The 25,000-nt window shown below is 38.5% G+C and overlaps 2 protein-coding genes across 2 annotated transcripts in view; one reads left to right on the top strand and one right to left on the bottom strand.

The window, feature by feature from the left end:
• Nucleotides 1-25,000, top strand: part of LOC136836384 (protein FAM185A) — a 279,836-nt gene that overhangs the window by 1,226 nt on the left and 253,610 nt on the right. The gene's annotated exons all lie outside the window — the stretch shown is intronic.
• The window catches only part of LOC136836256 (uncharacterized), a 277,378-nt gene that overhangs the window by 73,161 nt on the left and 179,217 nt on the right, over nt 1-25,000 (bottom strand).

Below are 25,000 nucleotides of genomic sequence, written 5' to 3'. Positions count from 1 at the left end.
ATGCAGTGTATTCTGGAAAGAAAACCACAATACCATTGCTGTTATGGCCAAGTTATACCTTAAATTCCCAGCCTTCCTGCCAAAACAGCGGTGGTTGTTTCATTGACCTCCCCAAGACCAAATATTTCTTGCTTATTTCGAATATTAACCTACTCGTGAAATTTACATGCAAGAAATGATTAAACTACCCAGTATTCGCACTCGCATAGCCAGATGTCTATGTATGTGCCTTTTGCATTTGACCTGAGTAGAATGTTTGTTACAAGCTCGTCGTTCGTGTGTTTGTATTGTTGTATCATCGACATAAATCGGCATGTTTGTAATCTAAATGAGAAGGTGGAGGATGTTATATATATATATATATATGTTATATATATATATATATATATATATATATATATATATATATATATATATATATATATATATATATATATATATATAACATTCAGATGTATTACAGATGTATTTAGTGTAATTTGTTGCAGTCTTAGTTCAAATGTTCATGAAAACGTTCTGCATGAAATCGTATGTATGTCCGGACCCCATTTCATGACGTTGTCTTCGTCGCAAATGCTATTTACTTAAGAACCTAAGAACTTATTTTTTCTTAGTCTCTCAGCTCTGTAACATTACTAACAGACAACTTATATATGAGGAAGAAATTTAAGATATCATATAAGCTTTCTCCTGGATCGCCAAGTAATTATATGAAATATAACGATGCTATTTGGAAATGCCTGCTTTTTTTTTTATAGGCCTATCAGCGTGATTTGTGAGTTGGTGGAAATTTAATTTGGTGTTTATAGCGCTGGGTCATTTCACACGTTTAGTTGGATCATTTCTGTTGAAGTTTCGAGCTTGAAAAAAATATTAGCGAGCGTTAAAAGGTATCATGATCGCTCTGAGTGCATTGAAGTGTCCTACCCGCTTATTCGAGTAGACAAGTACTCCTCTCTCTCTCTCTCTCTCTCTCTCTCTCTCTCTCTCTCTCTCTCTCTCTCTCTCTCTCTCTCTCTCCTGGTTACTTTTAACTTATCCGTCATTCAAACTGTCTTACTTTTACAAATTTGATGTTATTTGGCGTAAATTCCGTGGTATTGACTTGTACATCACGTTTCCCCTGTCGTGCTACCATAGTAACAACTATATTAATAGTGAATTAGTTGTAGCATAAAGTTTTAACAATGATATTAAGAGCGAGATGAAGTGATATCGTAAGGGAAGGTGTTCCAAATGTAGATGGCTTGGACATGTATTTTACCCAACCCCTGGGAGAATTATAGGCCTACGTGAGTGTCATCTGGGCTCCAGTGGGCACCACAAGAGATGGCAGACCTGTTAATCTTTAGACCTAGTGGGTAGACCTAGAACTATTTGAATAAGATTACGAGAAGGGAGGACGGAAAGTAGTGGAGATGAATAGAAGATAAAGCACAGACGAGACTTGAGTTGTGGAACTGCACAGATTAGAGTAGTATGACTGAACAACAGCAATAAAAAGAACAGTAGTTTTTATGGTGAAATAACATCATGTTTAGCGATAAATACTTCCATTGTTTTTGCTGTCAGAGTTGCTGTTATATGTCCGCCATTATCATAATACATCAGCGTGATCTGTGAACTTGATGGAAATTTAGATTTTTGCTATAATGCTGGGTAATTTCTCACGTTCCTTCAAACAGTTTCGAGCAGACGCCATGTTTCACGTTTTGGAGACTTAAGGTTGGGAGTAATCTTTCTTATTTATTTATTTGTGTTCTGGGTTTGCATTTTTATATCACGGTGGTTGATATGGCCATTTTACTGCCGTTGTGGAGTGTGGAATTGGTTTTTAACAACGTATCTTTGCAATAAGGAATATGCGAAAGTTTTCAAGTTTGTAACTGTAATTTATATATGTCCCCTGTCAGTTTGTCTATATTATTATTATTATTATTATTATTATTATTATTATTATTATTATTATTGTTGTTGTTGTTGTTGTTGTTGTTCACGTCTTGGAGATTGCAGGTGGGGTGTATCCGTTCTTATTTGTTTAATTATTTATTTGATATGGCTAATTTCTCTTCAGAAATTACTGTCGTTGTTGTTGTGGAAATTACCGGATCTGTTGTAGTTCAGAGACATGTCAATGTTGCCCAGAATAGGTATTGGATATTTACAAAGAATGCACGACCATGACAGATGGCTTCATAAAGACATTCTTCGTAAAGATATCATTCTTCTTCGAGTTCTGTTATTATTATTATTATTATTATTATTATTATTATTATTATTATTATTATTATTATTATTATTATTATTATTAATATTCACATGGAACAAGCACACCAAAGGGGCCATTGACTTGAAATTCAAGCTTCCAAAGAATGTTGGTTTCAACCCTCCCACTGCACCAGTAACTGATCATAATACAGAGCCAATGATTTTTCATCGCCCTGGGTGAGACGCGAACCCGCAACATCTGAGTGGCATGCCACGACGCTAACCACATTATACCAGCGGGCCAGCGAGAAGGGACGCATTTTCCCGAGCTGTAACCGAGTACCGAAACCTTTCCCTGAAAAAAGCGAGACGCCATAGCTTAAAAACTAACCATAGGATTTTCTTGAAATTAATTCTATTGTGTTTCCCATTCCCAAAACTTTTGGAAAGTACTAATAACAATCAGTCAAACTTAACTTAACTTAACCTCCTAACCTAACCTAACCTAACCTAAGGGCATGGCAAAAAAATAACGGGGCTGTTGCAATACTAGCATACATATCAGGAATTTGCAGACGGGACGCGTGAGATAAAACGTTGCAAAGGAAGAAGAGCAATGATTCCTTCCTGTGATACGTCATACGGACTCCCTCCCTCTCCAACCCCCCTTTTTTTTGAAACTGCAGCAACCGTGAATTCCAGTTTTCTTCTTTCACGAGCATTATCAGAACCGAGAGAGAGAGAGAGAGAGAGAGAGAGAGAGAGAGAGAAAGAGGTTCAGTGGGCGGAAAGATATTGCAATATGCAGGAATAATGACTTTTTGTCTTTCGTCATTGATCATTTATCCATGGTGATTTTTTTTTTTCAGAAGTAATTGCACCTTTCAGGATTCGAAACCAAAGTCAGCCAGTTTTATCTCAGATTTTCAGCCCGACTCTGTGCCAGGGGAGAGAGAGAGAGAGAAAGGAAGGGGGTTGGTGAGCAATATCGATATGATTTTAAAATGCCAAATATTACTAGTTTCAGCTGATAGTTAATTTTTACAATTCTGAGGAGCTTTCCTTTTCATTTTCATGGGTCGTCTTTCTTCTTCTTCTATTATTATTATTATTATTATTATTATTGGCAACAAACCCTCTCTCAAAAAAGTACTATTGAAAGAAATCGCAAGATCAGTGCAGCTGAAGCAGCGATTTCTTTCAATATTATTATTATTATTATTATTATTATTATTATTATTATTATTATTATTATTATTATTATTATTATTATTATTATTATTATTGTAATAGTAGTAATAGTTACAGGGCTAATGATATTTTCCTAGTAGCAGCAAGAGCAGTAGCACTAATAGCCGACAACGGCCATTTCCCGTCGGTAAAATAGTTTTAAACGCTGGCCAGCTTTTGGGGTTAAGTCTCGACCTATGATAAGACAAAGAAGAGGGGTTTAGATAACTTGGGTAATTTTGCGCAGCTGTGCACAACAATTAAGGAGGAATCCTTCCTCCAGATCTCTCTCTCTCTCTCTCTCTCTCTCTCTCTCTCTCTCTCTCTCTCTCTCTCTCTCTCTCTCGATAACTCCCAATTGCTCTCTTTATCTCTCTCTTTTCAATAACTCCCAATTTCTCTCTCTCTCTCTCTCTCTCTCTCTCTCTCTCTCTCTCTAACTCCCAATTGCTCTCTTTATCTCTCTCTTTTCCAATAACTCCCAATTCTCTCTCTCTCTCTCTCTCTCTCTCTCTCTCTCTCTCTCTCTCTCTCTCTCTCCCAATCTTCTCTCTCTCTCTCCCAATTTCTCTCTCTTACCTATCTCTCTCTCTCTCTCTCTCTCTCTCTCTCTCTCTCTCTCTCTCTCTCTCTTTTTCTGATAACTCCCAATTGCTCTCTTCTCTCTCTCTCTCTCTCTCTCTCTCTCTCTCTCTCTCTATAACTCCCTCTCTCTCTCTCTCTCTCTCCCTCTCTCTCTCTCTCTCTCCCTCTCTTTCTCTATAACTAATTGCTCTCTCTCTCTCTCTTCTCTCTCTCTCTCTCTCTCTCTCTCTCTCTCTCTCTCTCTCTCTCTCTCTACTCTATAATTCCCAATTGCTCTCTCTCTTTCTCTCTCTCTCTCTCGATAACTCCCAATTGCTCTCTCTCTCTCTCTCTCTCTCTCTCGTGCTCGTGGTGTAAGCGATATCACTGTCACTTCGCCAGTGAGGGTTCCCAAGTTCGATCTCGAGCGAAGGAGAAGAGATCCGGGCACATAACGCCTCAGACGTATCAGGTATTCTGTGAGTGTGTGTCCGTGTCTGTGTTATTAAAGAAATTTCAGGGTGTTTGATGCTTGGAGATAAGTTTACTGGTCTATATCTTGTGCAGATAACAGTACGTATCTTAGAAGTACACCTGCTCATTTCGGCAATTCACCTGCTGGCCCAATAAAGAGGTAGACGAAGCTCCGCCCACATGGGGGATTGAGGGGGGGGGGAAGTGAGCAGCCCTCCTCTTTCTCTTGGCCTTGGTGCAGATAGTGTGTGTGTGTGTGTGTGTGTGGAGTTCCTTGTCGATCTCCCATCCAGATATTTGTCAGACTTCGCCCTATTTAACTTTGCTGGAAATATACTCTCGTTTCAGTTGAAACAAAAAATGCGCCCAAGTTTCTTCGGCGCAGTCGAGTTTTCCGTACAGCTGCTATAGCGTATAATCAAGGCCACCGAAAATAGATCTATCTTTTCGTGCTCTCGGTATAATGCTCTATGATCCGCGGCCCATGAAACTTTAACCACGGCCCGGTGGTGGCCGGGCCTATATCGTTACCAGAATCACGATTTTGGCTAAATTTAACATTAAATAAAATCAAAACTACTGAGGCTAGAGGGCTGCAGTTTGGTATGCTTGATGATTGGAGGGTGGATGATCAACATACCAATTTGCAGCCCTCTAGCCTTAGTGGTTTTTAAGATCTGAGGGCGGACAGAAGAGTGCGGACAGAAAAAAGTGCGGACGGACAGACAAAGCGGGCGCAATAGTTTTCTTTTACAGAAAACTAAAAAATGAAAAATAGGGGTATCCTTTGGGAATTTTGGAGGGCATCTTTTGGTTTCTGGTGTTTTCGGGGATCATCTGGTGCTATCCAGAGGACCCCAAAACACAGTTGTACAAAGCTGGCCACTTTGCTGGCTTCACTCTTTCCTGAATGTGATTGCGTGATTGTAGCAGCGTTCGTTTATGGAAATTTTGATCCGCTAGGTTTCGGGTCACTTTGAAGAAGAGCTGATCTCTTTATTCCTTCCTCGGATTCTAGGCTTGCAGTACTAAAGAAATCGCGAGGTTGCTTGGCCGTTGCGGCTGTTAAAATGCCCGTTCACATAAACACGCATATACACATAGATATGTGTGTGTTTATATGCATTTTCATTGCTGTGTTTATACCGGGGACGGGGGGGTTAGTGCCGTCAGTGCACCTCGCGCTGCAGTAGACATTACTAAAGATTCTTTGCAGCGTCCCTTAGGGCCCTAACTGCAACCTCTTTTATTCCTTTTACTGTACCCCTGCTCATATTCTTTCTTCCATTACTGTTGCGAGGTTTTCCTCCGGGTACACATTTGTGACCTTTTACTCTCAATTTTCCTCTCGGCCCTGAATGACCTCGTGTATGAATGAATCTTTGAACGCGATGAAAGCATCGTAATGCGCATACTCGAGTGATAGTGTTCATTCACGTATGTTTACTTGAGTAATCAACATCCACTGAATTGTTTTGCGTTCCTTTTGAGACATTAATATTTATAATAATACGAGTCTAAATCTGTTCGTAAAAATATCATTATCGTGTATTGATGGATGATCTACTTTACAGTCTGTAATATTTTTCATAACGTTATCATCATCTGTATCATTTTTGTAATTTTTAGTTTTCTGTTAAGGAAAACTATTGTGCCGGCTTTGTCTGTCCGTCCGCACTTTTCTGTCCGCACTTTTTCCGTCCACCCTCAGATCTTAAAAACCGCTGAGGCTAGAGGGCTGCAAATTGGTATGTTGATCATCCACCCTCCAGTCATCAAATATACCAAATTGCAGTCCTCTAGCCTCAGTAGTTTTGATTTTATTTAAGGTTAAAGTTAGCCACAGTCGTGCTTCTGGCAACGATACAAGACAAGCCACCATCGGGCAGTGGTTAAAGTCTCATGGGCCGTGGTTCATACAGCATTATACCGAGACCACCAGAAGATAGATCTATTTTCGGTGGCCTTGATTACAGCTGTAGCGGCTGTACAGAAAAATCGATTGCGCCGAAGAAACTTCGGCTTATTTTTTACATGTTTTTCTTATTCTTAGTTTTTAAGATGATTTTTACTCCCGGGTATTTGCGATTAAAACTGTCTCGCACGGCTGAGAAATAATCAAAAAACAACACGAACACTTCATTAACAACAAGGACCCATTCAGTCGTGTAATAACAGAAAAGAATGTTTTACGTTGCAATGGTAATAAAGTCGAGAGCGATTTTCTTAGGAAAACCTTTGTTTACCCGAGTGATAAAACGGTTCTTTTTCCCCCTTCTCTCCCACCTTCATTTGCTGAAATTTCCTTTGAAACGTTTTCTCATTTGACTTTTAGTCTTTGATGTTCTCCCAGAGAGAGAGAGAGAGAGAGAGAGAGAGAGAGAGAGATACTGACTGACTGACTGACAGGCGATTACTTATTCAAGTTTAGTAATCCTCAAGATTCTGTTTCCAATCTCTCTCTCTCTCTCTCTCTCTCTCTCTCTCTCTCTCTCTGACTCTCTCTTGGCTTTGATAATATCTCCCTTTATCCACATTATCATTTATCTTACATCTTCATTCCCCTCTTTGGACAATGTTCATTCTCTCTCTCTCTCTCTCTCTCTCTCTCTCTCTCTCTCTCTCTCTCTCTCTCTCTCTCTCTCTCTCTCTCCCTCTGTGTGAACTTCTTCGATTTATCTTCATTGTATTTCATTTTTCTTTTTCTTCTTGTCTTTGTCTCCCCCAAAAATCTTGCTGCAAAGCACGCTTTATAACTCTCTCGTTTCTCATTAAAAGTTTGGTGATTATGTGATGTATTCTTAATGCATCTAAAATGTCCTCCTCTCATTTCTTTTACGCCCCCGGGACTCTTTGTTTTGGGCCAGTTTAGTTTCTAACGTTTGTCTCTCGCCTGTATACTGTGAGAGTCACGTCTCTCTAACCTAAACCTAACCTAAACAGAACCTAATGTAACCTTACCCCTAACCTAACCTAACTTAACCATATGACTTTCCCGAGTTGTTGTTGCTTAAAGAACTGGAAGAGCCATCGCTTGTCTCTCGCCAGTATACTGTTAGAGTCACGTCTTTCTAACCTAAACCTAACCTAATGTTTTTACCCCTAACCTAACCTAACCTAACCTAACCATATGACTTTCCCGAGTTGTTGTTGCTTAAAGAATTGGAATAGCCATCTCTTGTCTCTCGCCAGTATACTGTTAGAGTCACGTCTTTCTAACCTAAACCTAACCTAATGTAACCTTACCCATAACCTAACCTAGCCTAACCTAAACATATGACTTTCCTGAGTTGTTGTTGCTTAAAGAATTGGAATAGCCATTTGCAAGTACATGCAACTGGAAACAGTAGCAGCAGCCCCATATGCTATTATTTTGATAATTTGCGCCAGTCATGATATTTGTGTTTTCACTGACGTGTGTTGACTTTGTTCATGACAATTTAATGTCGCCGTTGGTGACTGTCCTTGTGATGATTTTTGTTCTATTTGCATGGGAAATGACTTCATGCGTCTTGATATTTGATGTGTCTTGATATTTGTTCTAGACAAAGATGTTATACGCGATAAAATTCATGTAGGGGAAGTCTTGTGCTGCTCTATTTGCATGGGTGATGACTTCGCGTTTCTTACCATTTGTGGGGGTGGGGGCGTTTCTTAGCATTTGTGGGGTTGGGGGCGGTGTTGTAACGTGGTTTGTTGTAATATTTTGCGTGGATAGTGACTAAAAAGTTTCAAACCATTTCCATGCTTTGTTGGTTCAGCTATTATGTGTTTGTGTGAGTTGAATTCTTGTTTGTGGCCTTTGCTTCTTCTCAGATGACATTTGCGTCCACAATAACTTCCTGTTGCAATAAGTTCTTCATTGGAGGGGTGGGTAGAGCTCTCGGCTAGCACGCTGTTGGCCCAGCGTTCGACTCTCCGAGCGACCAATGAAGAATTAGACGAATTTATTTCTGGTGATAGAAATTCATTCCTCGCTATAATGTGGTTCGGATTCCACAATCAGCTGTAGGTCCCGTTGCTAGGTAACCAGTTGGTTCTTAGCCACGTAAAATAAATCTAATCCTTCGGGCCAACCCTAGGAGAGCTGTTAATCAGCTCAGTGGTCTGGTTAAACTAAGATATACTTAACTTTTTTTCCTGTCGCGATACATCTGTTCATGTTTTAACAATGCCGTAACTGTGTAATAAAAATCCACAATTAAATAGTAAACAGTATCACTATGTGAAAGACAAGAATGATATTCTTAGGAATACCTTTGTCATTTACACAGGAATACAGCTTACTATATAATTATAGATTTTTATTACACAAACTGTTTTGCACGAGATGGTGAATTTCGTAGCAATGCCATAATTTTTTTCACGTGGTTATGGCCTTTCATTCACTACTTAAGGTTTTTTGCAGCGTGCCTTCGGCCCCTAGCTGTAACCCCTTTCGTCCCTTTTACTGTATCTCCTTTCATATTCTCTTTCTTCCGTCTTGCTTTCCACCCTCTCCTAACAGTTGATCCATAGTGCGACTTTGAGGTTTTCCTCCTGTTACACCTTTCAAACTTTTACTGTCAATTTCCGTTTCAGCGCTGAACGACCTCATTGGTCCCAGTGCCTGGCCTTTGGCCTAAATTATATATTCAGTTCAGTTCAGTCCTATTTGCGCGACTGATGGCTTAAGACGTCTCAAAACATGAGCGGATAGTGAATTTTTTCGGGTTACTTATATTGCTTGGTTGCTTGCTGACTTGGTGATTAATAAAACACTTGCTGCTGATCGCAGTCACATACTATTGTGCAAGCATTGACCTAATTTCTTTCAGAAAAATTGATTTGGCGGATTGTTTGAAAGTCAAGTATAATGATTTACAATGATGACCATGATAATGATAGGTCCGGTCTCTCAAGGAAAAGAGGATTCTTTTGCTAAAGTGCTGTTTTCGAGATTAGTACGTAAAACCGATAATAAAAAATAATAATAATAATAATAATAATAATAATAATAATAATAATAATAATAATAATAATAATATCTTTAAAAACGCGGCAACCTTTAAAATAATAATAATAATATCTTAAAAAACGCGACAACCTTTACTTGATAAAGTAATAATAATAATAATAATAATAATAATAATAATAATAATAATAATAATAATAATAATAATAATAATATCTTAAAAACGCGACAATCTTTAAAATAATAACAATAATAATAATAATAGTAATATCTTAAAAACGCGACTTTAAAATAATAATAATTTAAAATAATAATAATAATAATAATAATAATATCTTAAAAACGCGACAACCTTTAAAATAATAATAATAATAATAATAATAATAATAATAATAATAATAATAATAATAATAATAATACTGAAAACATCAAACATTTCATCTTCCCCACGAGTTCATTTCTACAAAGAAATCATTATTGAAACAAAGGAATATTTACGCCCCCCGCCCCCACCACCACCGCCTTCCCACATGCAGTGTGTACAATGTGGAGGGGATGAGGTTATTCGGGAAGGGGGACATGGAGTGGGAGAAGGGAAGGAGGGGAATAGAGTGGTAGAAGGAGGAGGGGGGGAAGGGGGTGGCGGAAGGACGACATACTTGAAGAAAACATGAGGGGAAAATTTTCGCCTAACACAAACTGCGCAGCTCGGCTAGAAAAATATTGTTGGAGTAGCCAAGTTTGGGGAAATTATAAACATGCTTGGGTGTGAAGCACTTTGCCGCGCCTGATGACACGCGGCGATAATTTTCATATTCTCTCTCTCTCTCTCTCTCTCTCTCTCTCTCTCTCTCTCTCTCTCTCTCTCTCTTAAAAATATTCATATTCACACATTAGCGTTCTTGTATTGATGGTATACAACGATAATTTTCAGCTCTCTCTCTCTCTCTCTCTCTCTCTCTCTCTCTCTCTCTCTCTCTCTCCCTTAAAAATATTCATATGCACACATTAGCGTTCTTGTACTGATAACACACAACGATAATTTTCTTCTCTCTCTCTCTCTCTCTCTCTCTCTCTCTCTCTCTCTCTCTCTCTAAAATATACATACTCACATTAGCGTTCTTGTACTGATGACACGCAGCGATAATTTTCAATTCTCTCTCTCCTCTCTCTCTCTCTCTCTCTCTCTCTCTCTCTCTCTCTCTCTCTCTCTCTCTCTCTCTCTTAGCGTTTTTCCAAAGCCTATACCCACATAGTTATTTTCCAGGAACTTTTTATCTCTATATCTTTTTAAAAAACTACAAACACGGCTGCCACACTCAGTCTTATCTTGAAATCCCTTGCTAGCAATATCCATATTTTCCTATAATTTCTCTTTTTCTCATGCACTCACATCACTCAGAGCAACCTCATGAGTTTAATATTGCTATTTTTTTTTCTTTAAGAGAGAATTTTTAATGCTAGGTAATTCTACGTAACCTTAACCAGACGTTTGGAGGCATGATTGGTTCCACTCTTGTAACTGCAAAGCAAAGAACGTCAACTCAGGATCATTCGAAAATGTACACTGTACGTCGATCAATCGAAAATGTACACTGTACGTCGAGCAATCGAAAATGTACACTGTACGTCGACCAATCGAAAATGTACACTGTACGTCGATCAATCGAAAATGTACAGTGTACAAGAGATTCCATTATTATATTTCCTAGGCACAGGCTGTACAGGAGTACCACGTTACACGGCGAACTTCGTCCTGATCTCCCATAACCCTTCTCCAAAGCACATTTTAAACCCGGAAAAACCCCCCCCTCGAGCGGAATCCGTTACAAAGCTTTAAAACCAAATAAGCGAACGCCGGTAATCCCAGGCACTATTGCCATTACGAGCGGGGCGGCGCCCTGCATCCAAAACACCAACGCCAAGCCGGTGCTATTTCCTTGAAGATTTCCCCCAGCGTGGCGCTTCTGGCAACACTTGGGCAAATAAGCGGAAATTGGCGGGAAGAAAACGTAATTTCCCGCGCGTTTCTGGTGCCAAGTGGCTAGTCAAGGGCCCCGTGATCTGAGGAGGTGGAATGCTAGACGAAGGGAATCCACGACACGCCAAGGAAGAGGGCGAGGCGAAGGAGCTTCGTAAAGGAGTGGGAAATGCACTAAAAGGAAAGGAAAAGTTTGAACTAGAGAAGGAAAGGAAAAGCGTGAACTAGAGAAGGAAAGGAAAAGCGTGAACTAGAGAAGGAAAGGAAAAGTTTGAACTAGAGAAGGGAAGGAAAAGCGTGAACTAGAGAAGGAAAGGAAAAGCGTAAACTAGAGAAGGGAAGGATAAGTTTGAACTAGAGAAGGGAAGGAAAAGTTTGAACTAGAGAAGGGAAGGAAAAGCGTGAACTAGAGAAGGGAGAAGGAAAGGAAAAGCGTGAACTAGAGAAGGGAGAAGGAAAGGAAAAGCGTGAACTAGAGAAGGGAGAAGGAAAGGAAAAGCGTGAACTAGACAGGGAGAGAAGGAAAGGAAAGCGTGAACCAGAGAAGGAGAAGGAAAGGAAAAGCGTGAACTAGAGAAGGAGAAGGGGAAAGGAAAAGCGTGAACTAGAGAAGGGAGAAGGAAAAGCGTGAACTAGAGAAGGGAGAAGGAAAGGAAAAGCGTGAACTAGAGAAGGAGAAGGAAGGAAAAGCGTGAACCAGGGAGAAGGAAGGAAAGCGTGAACTAGAGAAGGGGAAGGAAGAAAAGCGTGAACTAGAGAAGGGAGAGAAAGAAAAAGCGTGAACTAGAGAAGGGGAGAAGGAAAGGAAAAGCGTGAACTAGAGAAGGAGGAAGGAAAAGCGTGAGACTAGAGAAGGAGAAGGAAAGGAAAGCGTGAACTAGAGAAGGGAAGGAAAGGGAAAAGCGTGAACTAGAGAAGGGAGAAGGGAAAAGCGTGAACTAGAGAAGGAAAGGAAAAGCGTGAACTAGAGAAGGGGGGAAGAAAAAGCGTGAACTAGAGAAGGAGAAGGAAAGGGAAAGCGTGAACTAGAGAAGGGAGAAGAAAGGAAAAGCGTGAACTAGAGAAGGAGAAGGAAAGGAAAAGCGTGAACTAGAGAAGGAAAGGAAAAGCGTGAACTAGAGAAGGGAGAAGGAAAGGAAAAGCGTGAACTAGAGAAGGGAGAAGGAAAGGAAAAGCGTGAACTAGAGAAGGGAGAAGGAAAGGAAAAGCGTGAACTAGAGAAGGGAGAAGGAAAGGAAAAGCGTGAACTAGAGAAGGGAAGGAAAAGCGTGAACTAGTGAAGGAAAGGAAAAGCGTGAACTAGAGAAGGGGAAGGAAAGGAAAGCGTGAACTAGTGAAGGAAAGGAAAAGCGTGAACCAGTGAAGGAAAGGAAAAGCGTGAACTAGTGAAGGAAAGGAAAAGCGTGAACTAGTGAAGGGAAGGAAAAGCGTGAACCAGTGAAGGAAAGGAAAAGCGTGAACTAAGAAGGACAAGGAAAAGCTTATTAACTAGAGAAGGAAAGGAAAAGCGTGAACTAGAGAAGGAAAGGAAAGAGTGAACCAGTGAAGGGGAAAACGTGAACTAGTGAAGGAGGAAGTGAACACATCAAAGGAAAGGAAAGCCGAACTAGTGAAGGAAAAGAGGAAAAGCGTGAACTAGAGAGGGAAGAAAAGGTGAACTCGTGAAGGAAAGGAAAGGTGAACTAGTGAAGGAAAGAAAAGTGTGAACTAGTGAAGGAAAGGAAAACAACTAGAGAAGGGAAGGGTGAACTAGTGAGAAGGAAAGCAAAAGCGTGAACTAGAGAAGGGAAGATGGAACTCGTGAAGGAAAGGAAAAGCGTGAACTAGAGACGGACATCAACGAAGAGCTTATTAAGTAAGAAAGAGAAAACGCACCGGAAGCCAATGAATGAAGAGTCCATAGCGTGCGATTTACCGGAAGCGAATTCGAGGAAGAGACACATCAAAGGAAAGCCGCACAAAGGGAATTACGTAACGAAGACCCGCGCGTATCCAAAACAACGATGTTTTTATGAAAGGGACCCGGAGCAAGATGATCAGTGGAAACAACAAAAACATCAACATGAGATGGTCAGTAGAAGCAACAAAAACATCAACACGAGATGGTCAGCAGAAATAACAAAAACAACAACACGAGATGGTCATTATAAGCAACAAAAACAACAACACGAGATGGTCATTATAAGCAACGAAAACGTCAACACAAGATGGTCATTATAAGCAACAAAAACAACAGAAGATGGTCAGTAGAAGCAACAAAAACAACAATGCGAGATGGTCAGCAGAAGCAACAAAAACATCAACACAAGATGGTCAGTAGAAGCAACAAGAACAAGAAAAACAACAACAACAGCAACATTAAAACCAGAGAAAAAGAATGCGGAATCAGAGAGAACTAACGCTGCAGCGGTGGCAGAAATGGTCTTCGCCATATTGAACCAAGACAAGCTCACCTGTTGCAGGTGTGTTTTCTTACTGGATCCTCTTAGGAGCAAGAGCCCGTGCTCGCAAGGTCAGCGTGATTTGCTTACCGAAACAGGGACTTTATCTCGTTTACGAAAACCGATTAGTAAATTTTCGGCAACCATTTCCTGGTTCTCTGATGCCAGGTCATGAGACCAAACATTCACAAATCAGTCAGTCTGTCAGTCTATCCTACCTGAAGCTACAGTATATAGTTCCCGTAATCGAACTGAAAAACAGGATTTTATTTGAGCTGAGAGAGAAATCGGAAATGGTTCAACAAGTTGGTCCGAACGATGGAATAGAAGGAGAGGTTCCCAACAATCCGGTTCTATCTCGACATCGACCCTTGACCGCGCAAACCTGACGCTGAATGCAGAGTGCTTTTAGATTTCAACAATTTCTGTAAAAGATGAGATCATTATCATTGTTCTTATCATCAAGCACCAACATCGTATATAATCATTATCTCTCTCTCTCTCTCTCTCTCTCTCTCTCATTTTTACGTTTTAGATCCTTGTACTATAATTTACTTTCAGGATATATATATATATATATATATATATATATATATATATATATATATATATATATATATATATATATATATATGTATATATATAATATATATATATATATAAACGTCCTTTAATATCATATTAGTATATATACATATAGTAATATATTTTTCGTACATATATATATATATATATATACAAATTTTCAAGTTGGCAGGAATCCATAAATTCACACTTCTTTCGAACCAGCGCATTCATAATCACAGGAATCAAATTTCTATGACACACTAACCAATTAATAAAAAACTGAATTACATTAAACATTATCAACTAAAAATCTATACTCAGGTGTTAAAAATTACATACACCATACATGTTGACCGTACGTTTTGCGCGCGTAGCCACAAACTATTTACAAAACCTCGTGATTCAAAATAAAAAAAGAATAAAATTAATTTAATTCCCAAGAAAATTCTCTTTTTTTTTAATCTCTTTTCATATAGAAAACAAGGGAACATAAAGTTGATAATAAGTCCACCGTCCCTTACAATGACAAACGATAGAATCAGGACTAACAGTAAAAGAAAATATATACAGAAAAAACAAAACAAATATAGTAATGACCATCTCCAAAACAATGGAATTGAGGTAGTTTGCGTGTTTTGGGGAACCCGAGTTTAATGTTTAAAGACTCAAGTATCTGCCAGTTTCTGTTGGTTCTGTTTAATAATAACTTGAAATCATCATAATTTATCTATGTTTTGCACTTGGTGGCATGATTCTTATGGACATAGCTCTGGATTGGAGAGAAGCAAAACACAGATAAATTATGATGATTTCAAGTTGTTGGCCAGGCACAGAACCAACAGAAACTATATGTTACTTGAGTCTTTTAAACATTAAACTATGGTTCCTCATTAAATACACGCTACTACCTCAATTCCATTGTTTTGCATAGGTCATTACTATTTTGTTTTGTTTTCAAGCATAATTTTCTTTTACTGTTATGTGGTTCTGGGTTGTATTGAGGTGAGCGTCTTCACTTTTTTTTTTTTTTTATAAGTATATTACTGTCTTTGTTTCTCTGTTATTGAAAAGAGAGAAAGAAAAAAAAAGAGAATTTTCTTAAAATTAGACAATTTTTATTCTTTTTATTTTGAGGGTTTTGTGATTTTACTTTTTTAATGCTCTGTGTAACCATGTGTCCGTGTGGCGTTTTTAAGCTTTGTGATTGTATTTAAGTGTCTTGTGTATGTAATTTTAAATAGTCATAGATTTTTAGTGACTAATGTTTCAACGTAATTCAGTTTTATTTCAGTACTTTTTATATTAATTTATTTAATTTTCCATAGAATTCCCTGATGATATATTATGAATCACGAAACGTAGGAAACAATATAAAGTGTGAATCTCAGAGTATTCCTGTATGACTACAATTTCTGTGTGTGCATCGAATCTGCCAGATTACTGTATATATATATATATATATACATGTTCATTTGAGAGACCTGGGTTCGATCCCCGTGCGAGTCAGAAATTTATTTCCATCATAATCACGCCGAAGGTAAGGGGTAATTCGAGTGAAATACCGCTAACTGAGTCACTGGTTGGTCGGGAAGTTGGGTAAAACTCGCTGGCGTGTTAGGCGGCAGCCTATCCAGGAAAAAAACCTAAGGTACAGAAACACTTAGGTTCCAACTTTGTTTATGACCCGTGTGGGTCAGTGAGTGTTTGTTTGTTAGTGTGACGCCCAGGTTGATATGGCTTGCAACGTAATAACCTATCTATTTCAAAAAGCAGAATTAAGAGAGAGAGAGAGAGAGGCGTAGGAATTAAGCGCTTCGAAGGACGGAGTATTGAGAGAGAGAGAGAGAGAGAGAGAGAGAGAAAATGCACAAGGAGAGGTCCCCAAAATTTGGAACCGATCAGTCCGAGAATTAGAGATCTGTACTGAGAGAAATGTGCAACTTCGGGAATGTAGATATAAATCGAACGACGATAATTCCGCTTTTTAAAATATAACTGTGACGAGAATTGAAACCGAATTGACACTGGAGATGTTAGGAAGAATAGAATACATAGAATTTAGGTCCCAAAGGCCCAGCGCTGAGGCCTATGACGTCATTCACCGCTGAAGAAACGGAAATTGAGAGTAGCAAAGTTTGAAAAGTGGAACAGTAGGAAAAGCTCGCAACAGTCACACTCTGAAACTATTGATAGAGAGGGTGGAAAGTCAGATAAAAAAAAAAATCTGAACGGAGGTACAGTAAAAGGAATGAGAGAGAGAGAGAGAGAGAGAAAGAGAGGTTGCAGCTAGGGCCCTAGGGAAGGACGCTGCACAGACCATAAGTAATGCCTACAGTGCACTCTCCCCAAAAAAAAAAAAACCCCCAGCCTGCAGGAGCTAGAGATGTTAGTATATTCACGAAGTGTCATTTGAATGCTTCTCTGTTGGCTCCTCAACTGAGAGGTGATTGATGCCTGTTTCTTGGGAGACAGAACTTTGTCCTTTGTGTCATTCTTGTGATGAATGTTGCATAGCTTGAGCAACGCCCTTCCTTGCTCTTGTGGAATCTGCTGGTAAATCTCGCTTTTTAGTTTTCTGAAAAGGATACTATTTGTCTGTCCGTCCGCACTTTTTTCTGTCCGCCTCCAGATCTTCAAAACTACTGAGGCTAGAGGACTGCAAATTGGTATGTCCATTATCCACCATCCAATCATCAAACAAACCCAATTGCAGCCCTCTAGCCTCAGTAGTTTTTATTTTATTTAAGGTTAAAGTTAGCCATAACCTTACATCTAGCAACGATATAGGACAGGCCACCACGGGCCGCAGCTCATACAGCACTATACCGAGACCACCGAAAGATAGATCTATTTTCGGTGGCCTTGATTATACGATGTAGGCCTACAGAAAACTCGATGGCGCCGAAGATACTTCGGTGCATTTTTTACTTTTTTTTTTTTTTTTTTTTTTTACCAAAGCAGCTTGTCATTTATTAGCAAGGACTGAATTACTATTTCAAAGCTGCTTCCTGATTCTCGACCGGAGTATTCAAGTTCTTTTCTCAAAAGAGTATCAAAGGATTCTTTGGGAATTATGTTTTCAAAAACGAAACTGGAGGATTTACGTTGTTCGGTGTGACCAGAAGTTAGTTTTCTTCTCTTTGATTCTCTTTCGTAAGTTTTTGAAGTGACGGGTATCGTGGGGTAGGTTTGATGCCATATAACTGTTTCACAAAAAGCCACACTTTATTTTTTTTCAGACCAACAGTTGAAAATAAATTTATATAACTCTGTAATTGATAGTTTGAAAAGTACCATTTGATTATAACAGCTGTGAGCGCACTTATGTACATTTACCGTGTATATATATATATATATATATATATATATATATATATATATATATATATATATATATATATATATATATATATATATATATTTCAGAAAAATATAGGCTGCTACAATTTTAAAGACACATATATGCATTTCATAGCTTCAATGCTTTAAGATGTGATGGAAGAATTTTTGGGTGAGATGGTACTTACAGAGCCGTCAGTCGTAAAATCTTGTATTCAGCAAATAGTTTTGATTCTCAGCTATCTGCATGAGAACACTCAGCAATATTGCCGGTCAGGTGATCTCCGAAGTGTTATGTATATTCGTGAGTACGTGCGTTAATTTGATCTAGATTATGCCAAAAATCTGCCCTAAAAGTGAGTTTGATCGTTCATTAACTGTGATAGAACTGCAGTTGTCTAGACCGTAGCTTTGGAGAGGATCCAGGCTTTGAAATCGGCAGATAAGGTAGAGTTTGAAATCTCTGTTTTTCTGGGAGGAAATTGACTTGTGATTTTTACCATGATTTTCTGATCATTATGAACTTTTGAACTGGTGTGGGAGATTTAATATGAATATTCATACCTCTTTTATATTATTATTTTGTTATGTTACGTTTACCATATCTTGGCTATGCATTTTACACTTTCCATTATTGTGTTTTGCATTTTCATATATTTTTAGAGTTTTCTATTATGTTTAATTCTTTCGACAGATGTCTGTGGACAGTGTGGACTGTTCAGAATAACATGTGGTAGACTTTTTTTTTGACATGACTTTAGTTATTGATTTTCAGGAGTATGTGTGAGTTTGGATATTTTCAGGCTATTAGCCATAGTGAGACTTCTTTAATCAGAAGTGTTTTTGCAGTTCAGAGTTTAGTTATCTAACTCGATAATTCATTTATTCATTTATTATGCATTTTAATCTTTGCTTTGTTTTATTCATTTCTTGTTGGGTTATTTGAATAATAAACTTATTTTTTGTAGAAACTATTGCGTTTCTTTAAATAGTCCATTTAATTTGCTTTGGTGAGAATGAGTGAGATTCGCGGGTGAACTGGAAACGATGAGAGAGAGAGAGAGAGAGAGAGAGAGAGAGAGAGAGAGAGAGAGAGAGAGAGAGAGAGAGAGGAGAAAAAAGGATGCAAGTGTTATCGTAGAGCGACTCTTCATACGCCTTTTTTCCTGAAGAAAGATCGTTCGAGCACATTACATGCACTTTCAAAAAGTGTTAATTTTTCTTATTACATATATATATATATATACATATTATATGTGTATGTATGTGTATATATGTGTGTATATGGTGGGTGTAAACATGAAATTCCTTTTGAATCATACAATCACCACTGTTATGGAAGAGCAAATTCAGCATATGAAATATTTTTGAAGAAACAATATATATTTTTATAAAACGATATGAATAGGTATTTCGTTATTGAAACTAAAACATGAGAGAACACTGTATTGCCCTGGAATATATATATATATATATATATATATATATATATATATATATATATATATATATATATATAATATATATGTGCGTGTGTGCATATGTATACACAGTATATATACTGCCTTCGTGACAAATTCACACCGTTGATTTACTGACATGTGAGAGCAGGAATATTAACGTGTTAATATGGGCGTAAGATCGCTCACTCTACGAGCCTGGAAGTGGTAATAGGTATAGTAATTTGAAAAGTTATATATTATGTGGTAAAAGTACCCGTTGGTAAAGGTTGATGTTCAGTAACTTGATTAAAAGAGGCATTCAGCAGGTTTGGTTTTATATTATGGAAGAAAATCTCCCCTCGGTTAAAATCTGAATATTTTAGCTAATTATTGAACGACAGCAAAGCGATCTACAAATGCTCCTCCAGTTTAATTCCGACAATTAGCAACTGAATTCTGGTATCCTTGAACTGCCGTTTCGATTCGCATTCTCTCTCTCTCTCTCTCTCTCTCTCTCTCTCTCTCTCTCTCTCTCTCCCTCCCCTAATCCTTCTTCCCTTTCCTCCTCCACTTACCTTTTTATATTCCACACCCAAGTCTCATCCCGGAGACCCCAACCTCATTCCTCGGTATCTGCGCTGGAATGGTGAAACTGTGGGCGGGGTTTACGGTATTTGGGAATATGGCTATGGACTTGGGGGGCAGGGGAACAGAGTGTGTGAGGGGAGGGGTTGGGGTGGGGGAATGGAGATGGGAAGAAGAAGAAGAAGAAGAAGAAGAAGAAGGTGCTCTGTAAAACCTATTCATGTGGATCCTCGATTTTCCAAAGACCTCCTTCCCCGCATTGGCTTTATTGTCGAGGAAGGAAGGAGCAGTGCCCTCCCCATTCTCACAATGCATGGTTTAGAGGCATTTTTAGATCCTCCTCCTCCTCCAACTCCTCCTCCTCCTCCTCCTCCTCCTCCTCCTCCTCCTCCTCCTCCTCTCTCTACTATCAATTTTATATGGAGGGAACGATGGCGTGTTTATCTCCGTTCATCAGGAATGTCTGCTCCCTGGGGTAAATAGGTTTCTGGGCCATATGTCAGTTGTTCCTTATTAAGCAGCAGTAGCGCAGTGTCGGATCGCATACACGCACACGCACACACACACACACACACTCGTTCGCGGGAGTCAATATCATATATGCATGTATGTATGCGTAAGCATGTTTCTAAGTTAAGTATACCTTAGTTTTACCAGACCACTTGAGGCTGATTAACAGCTCTCCTAGGGCCTGAAGGATTAGACTTTATTTTACGTGTGGCTAAGAACCTATATATATATACATATTATATATATATATATATATATATATATATATATATATATATATATATATATATATATATATATATATATATATATACACACATATTCATAAAGGCAATTTTTAATATTAAACTCAGATTAGATTGATATTTTTTAAAGAATATTTATGAAATTTATATTCCGTTCCAGAGTCGGTGGCGAGGCACATATTTTGTCCTAATACCCCTTCGTAGAGTCGACTGTATTAGACCTGTCATATAACTGTTATTTTACTTCGAGCGTGTGGCAAGATATTTTTGCCTGTTGCTGCGTCTTTTGTGGTCCTCAGATGTGCATCAGTGACTGCCTTACACTTGGAGGCCACTTCTCCTCTCTTTCTCTTCGTCCCTTTTCTGTTACTCATCTCTGTAGCAGGATTACAGCACTGTTGGTGGCATCAGAGCCAAGCTATCGTTGCCTTATTGCCAGTGTCTGAACTACCTAAATTCTTGTGATAGGAAGACAGGCTTTGCTCACCGCCATATCATTTACAGGAGACTATGTTTGCCCTAGCTACGTACCAGTGATTGGAGAATAGGTCTGCCTGTCTCCTTACCAGTGATTGGAGAATAGGTCTGCCTGTCTCCTTACCAGTGGTTGGAGAATAGGTCTGCCTGTCTCCTTACCAGTGATTGGAGAATAGGTCTGCCTGTCTCCTTACCAGTGGTTGGAGAATAGGTCTGCCTATCTCCATACCAGTGATTGGAGAATAGGTCTGCCTATCTCCATACCAGTGACTGGAGAATAGGTCTGCCTGTTTCCATACCAGTGATTGGAGACTAGGTCTGCCTATCTCCTACCAGTGATTGGAGAATAGGTCTGCCTGTTTCCAGACCATGTGATTGGAAAATTGGTCTGTTCTGTCTCCATAACATTGACTGGAGAATACTTCTGACCTATCTCCATACCAGTGATTGGAGAATAGGTCTGCTTATCTCCATACCAGTGATTGGAGAATATGTCTGCCTATCTCCATACCAGTGATTGGAGAATAGATCTGCTCTGTCTCCATAACAATGACTGGAGAATACTTCTGACCTATCTCCATACCAGTGATTGGAGAATAGGTTTGAACTGTCTCAGTATCAATGATTGGAGAACAGGTCTGCCCTCTCCCCAAAATAGTGATAGGAGAATAGATGTGACTGCCTCCATGCTAGTGCTAGGTGAAACGACCCTCCCCAGTTCCACACCAGTGATAAGAGAATAGAATAAGTGCTATGCCTCCATATCAGTGGTTGGTGGAAAGGCTTACTTTCTCCATACTAAAGATAGGAGAATAGGTGTTTCCTACCCTCACATTTTCAGGAGAATTGATCCATCCTATCTCTGTGCCAGTGATAGAAGAACAGGCTTGCAAATTCTTCATTGGCTTTATGGCACCATTTGGAGGGTAAGATTTTATCGATCTCAATATTGGTTGTGGGGATCTGATCGCTTGAATATGGGCCAATTTCAACGGATATACATGTCTCTTTAACAAGCGTAATAAGCACTCTTGACTGAGACTTCTCCTTTTTTATATACATAGATACACACACACACATAGCTGTATATATACATATATATATATATATATATATATATATATATATATATATATATATATATTATATATATATGTATATATATATATGTAGTAACATGTATGTACATGTATGTATGTATATGTAGAGAGAGTAATACATATATATATATATATATATATATATAATATATATATATATATAATCTGTATTTATAGTGTAGAGATAAGAGAGTAGAGAGAGAGAGTGAGAGAGAGAGAGAGAGAGAGAGAGAGAGAGATTAGAGATAATGACTTAGTCCCTGTAGTAGCATGCATGTCAACAATGAATTCGGATAGTGATCCCGAAGTAATCAGTTCACGCTAAGCAATCCAATCAGAAATCGGCAATTAATGACAGCACGCTGCGATTATTTTTAATTTATAATCATGTAAGTCTGTCTCGCTTCAACAAGTCTGGCGTGATTTTCCTGCTTTTGGACAGAGAGAGAGAGAGAGAGAGAGAGAGAGAGAGAGAGAGAGAGAGAGAGAGAGAGAGAGAGAGAGAGAATTGCAGATAAATTGTCGTTGTTCTGATTATTTGTTATTGAAACTACTTTTGTTACTGGGGTAACGAAATCCTAGGAATCAAATGACTGTTTATTGAAGACTCGTTTGCTGTTTTCTTAAAGTGACTTCTGTTACTACTGGTCCTCAGCGGAGCCAAGCGAAACCCTGGCCAATCGCAGCAGCATTTCCCTTCTACTTAAAACAGACGAGACCATCATTCCTGCACCCTGCAGAAGTAATATATTTGTGTTCTCACCGTTCAGGTGTACACTCTCCTTCGACCCTTGTAATTCCAAGGTCTTTAACTGCTGCCCTGGCCTCTTGAATGGGTTAAGTATCCGGCCAGAGCTTCGGACTTCTTATTGAGATGGACTGATGCAAATGATGCCTTTTATGTTCTCGTAGGTTTTTCCTAAATTGGTTTTATTCCTTTGCTGACTCCAACATATTCTCGTGGGTTTTTACTGAAGACATTTTATGCTTTTGCTGATTCCAGCATATCCTAAAATTAGTTTTAGTCTTTCACTTACTCCAACATATTCTTGTAGGTTTTTCCTAAATTAGTTTTATTCCTTTACTTATTTTAACATATTCCTGTAGGTTTTTCTTGAAAAAGTTTTATGCTTTTACTGACTCCAACATATTCTTATAGGTTTTCCTAAATTAGTTTTATTCCTTTGCTGACTCCAACATATTCTCGTAGGTTTTTCCTAGATAAGTTTTATTCTTAAAGGTTTTTCCTAAAGTAGTTTTATTCCTTTGCTGACTCCAACATATTCTCGTAGCTTTTTCGTAAGTAAGTTTTATGCTTTTACTGACTCCAACATATCCTAAATTAACTGAAATGTTCACCCGATTAAGATTTCCTACATCCTTGATTAGTTTTATGCTTTTACTGACTCCAACATATTCTTGGAGGTTTTTCCTAAAAGAGTTTTATTCTTTTACTGACTCCAACATATCCTAAATTAGTTTTATTCTTTCACTGACTCCAACATATTCTTGAAGGTTTTTCTTAAATTAGTTTTATTCCTTTGCTGATTCCAACATATTCTTTTAGGTTTTTCCTAAACTGGTTTTATTCCTCTACTGACTTCAACATGTTCTCGTAGGTTTTTCCTCAATTAGTTTTATTCTTTTACTGACTCCAACATATTCTTGTAGGTTTTTCCGCAATTATTTTTATTCCTTTACTGAATCCAACATATTCTTGTAGTTTTTTCCTAAATTAGTTTTACTCTTTTATTAATTCCAACATATCCTAAATTAGTGTTGTGCTTTTACTGACTCCAACATATTCTTGAAGGTTTTCCTAAATGAGTTTTATTCTTTCACTGACTCCAACATATCCTAAATGAGTTTTATTCTTTCACTGACTCCAACATATCCTAAATTAGTTTTATTGTTTCACTGACTCCAACATATTCTTGAAGGTTTTTCCTTAATTAGTTTTATGCTTTTACTGACTCCAACATATTCTCATAGGTTTTCCTAAATTAGTTTCATTCTTTTACTGATTCCAACATATTCTTGTAGGTTTTTCCTCAGTTAGTTTTATTCTTTAACTGACTCCAACATATTCTTGTAGGTTTTTCCTCAGTTAGTTTTATTCTTTAACTGACTCCAACATATTCTTGTAGGTTTTTCTCAGTTGGTTTGTTATTTTTAACTGGAGCTCAACACATATTCTTTGTGGTTTTCCTCAGATAGTTTTATTCTTTTACTGACTCCTCCAAGAATGTTATACAGTACATGGATCTTGACGATATATTCCCCCGTAGGGGGGTAGCGCCGTTAGTGCGCCTCATGCGGTGCACTGTAGGCATTACTTAAGGGTCTTTGCAGCGTTCGGTCCCTTCGGCCCTTAGCTGCAACCCCTTTCATTCCTTTCACTGCCCCTCCGTTCATATTCTCCTCCATCGTACTTTCCACCCTCTCCCTAACGATTGATTCATATTGCAACTGCTTTGAGGTTTCCCTCCTGTTACACCTTTCAAACCCTTTTACTTCCAGTCTCCCTTTCAGCGCTGAATGACCTCATATGTCCCGGCGCTTGGCTTATGACCTAAATTCCATATTCTCTATTCTTAACGGTATACTGTGGGTCAGTGAAGTGTTGATCAGATTCTGAGACGGTTCCGAATCCGAACTGGGAGTTAGAATATATTTTTAGCCCTGGTGGAAATATGCAATTCTGCATCGTAGTTTATATTTCTCGCTTATCTCTCTTTAAAACCCTGAAACGCTTTTATTGTTTCGTGATTCTTGAGGGAAGAGAGCGATCAGCAGAAATCGACACAAGTCAATTTAAGGCTATATAGACTGAAAGCACAGAGGAGACCCATTTGAGATTAGACTCTCTTATAATCTGATAAA

This window comes from Macrobrachium rosenbergii, chromosome 56, assembly GCF_040412425.1.
Source record: "Macrobrachium rosenbergii isolate ZJJX-2024 chromosome 56, ASM4041242v1, whole genome shotgun sequence".
In the NCBI taxonomy this organism is placed as follows: domain Eukaryota; kingdom Metazoa; phylum Arthropoda; class Malacostraca; order Decapoda; family Palaemonidae; genus Macrobrachium; species Macrobrachium rosenbergii.
This window is presented reverse-complemented; position numbering and strand designations above follow the sequence as displayed.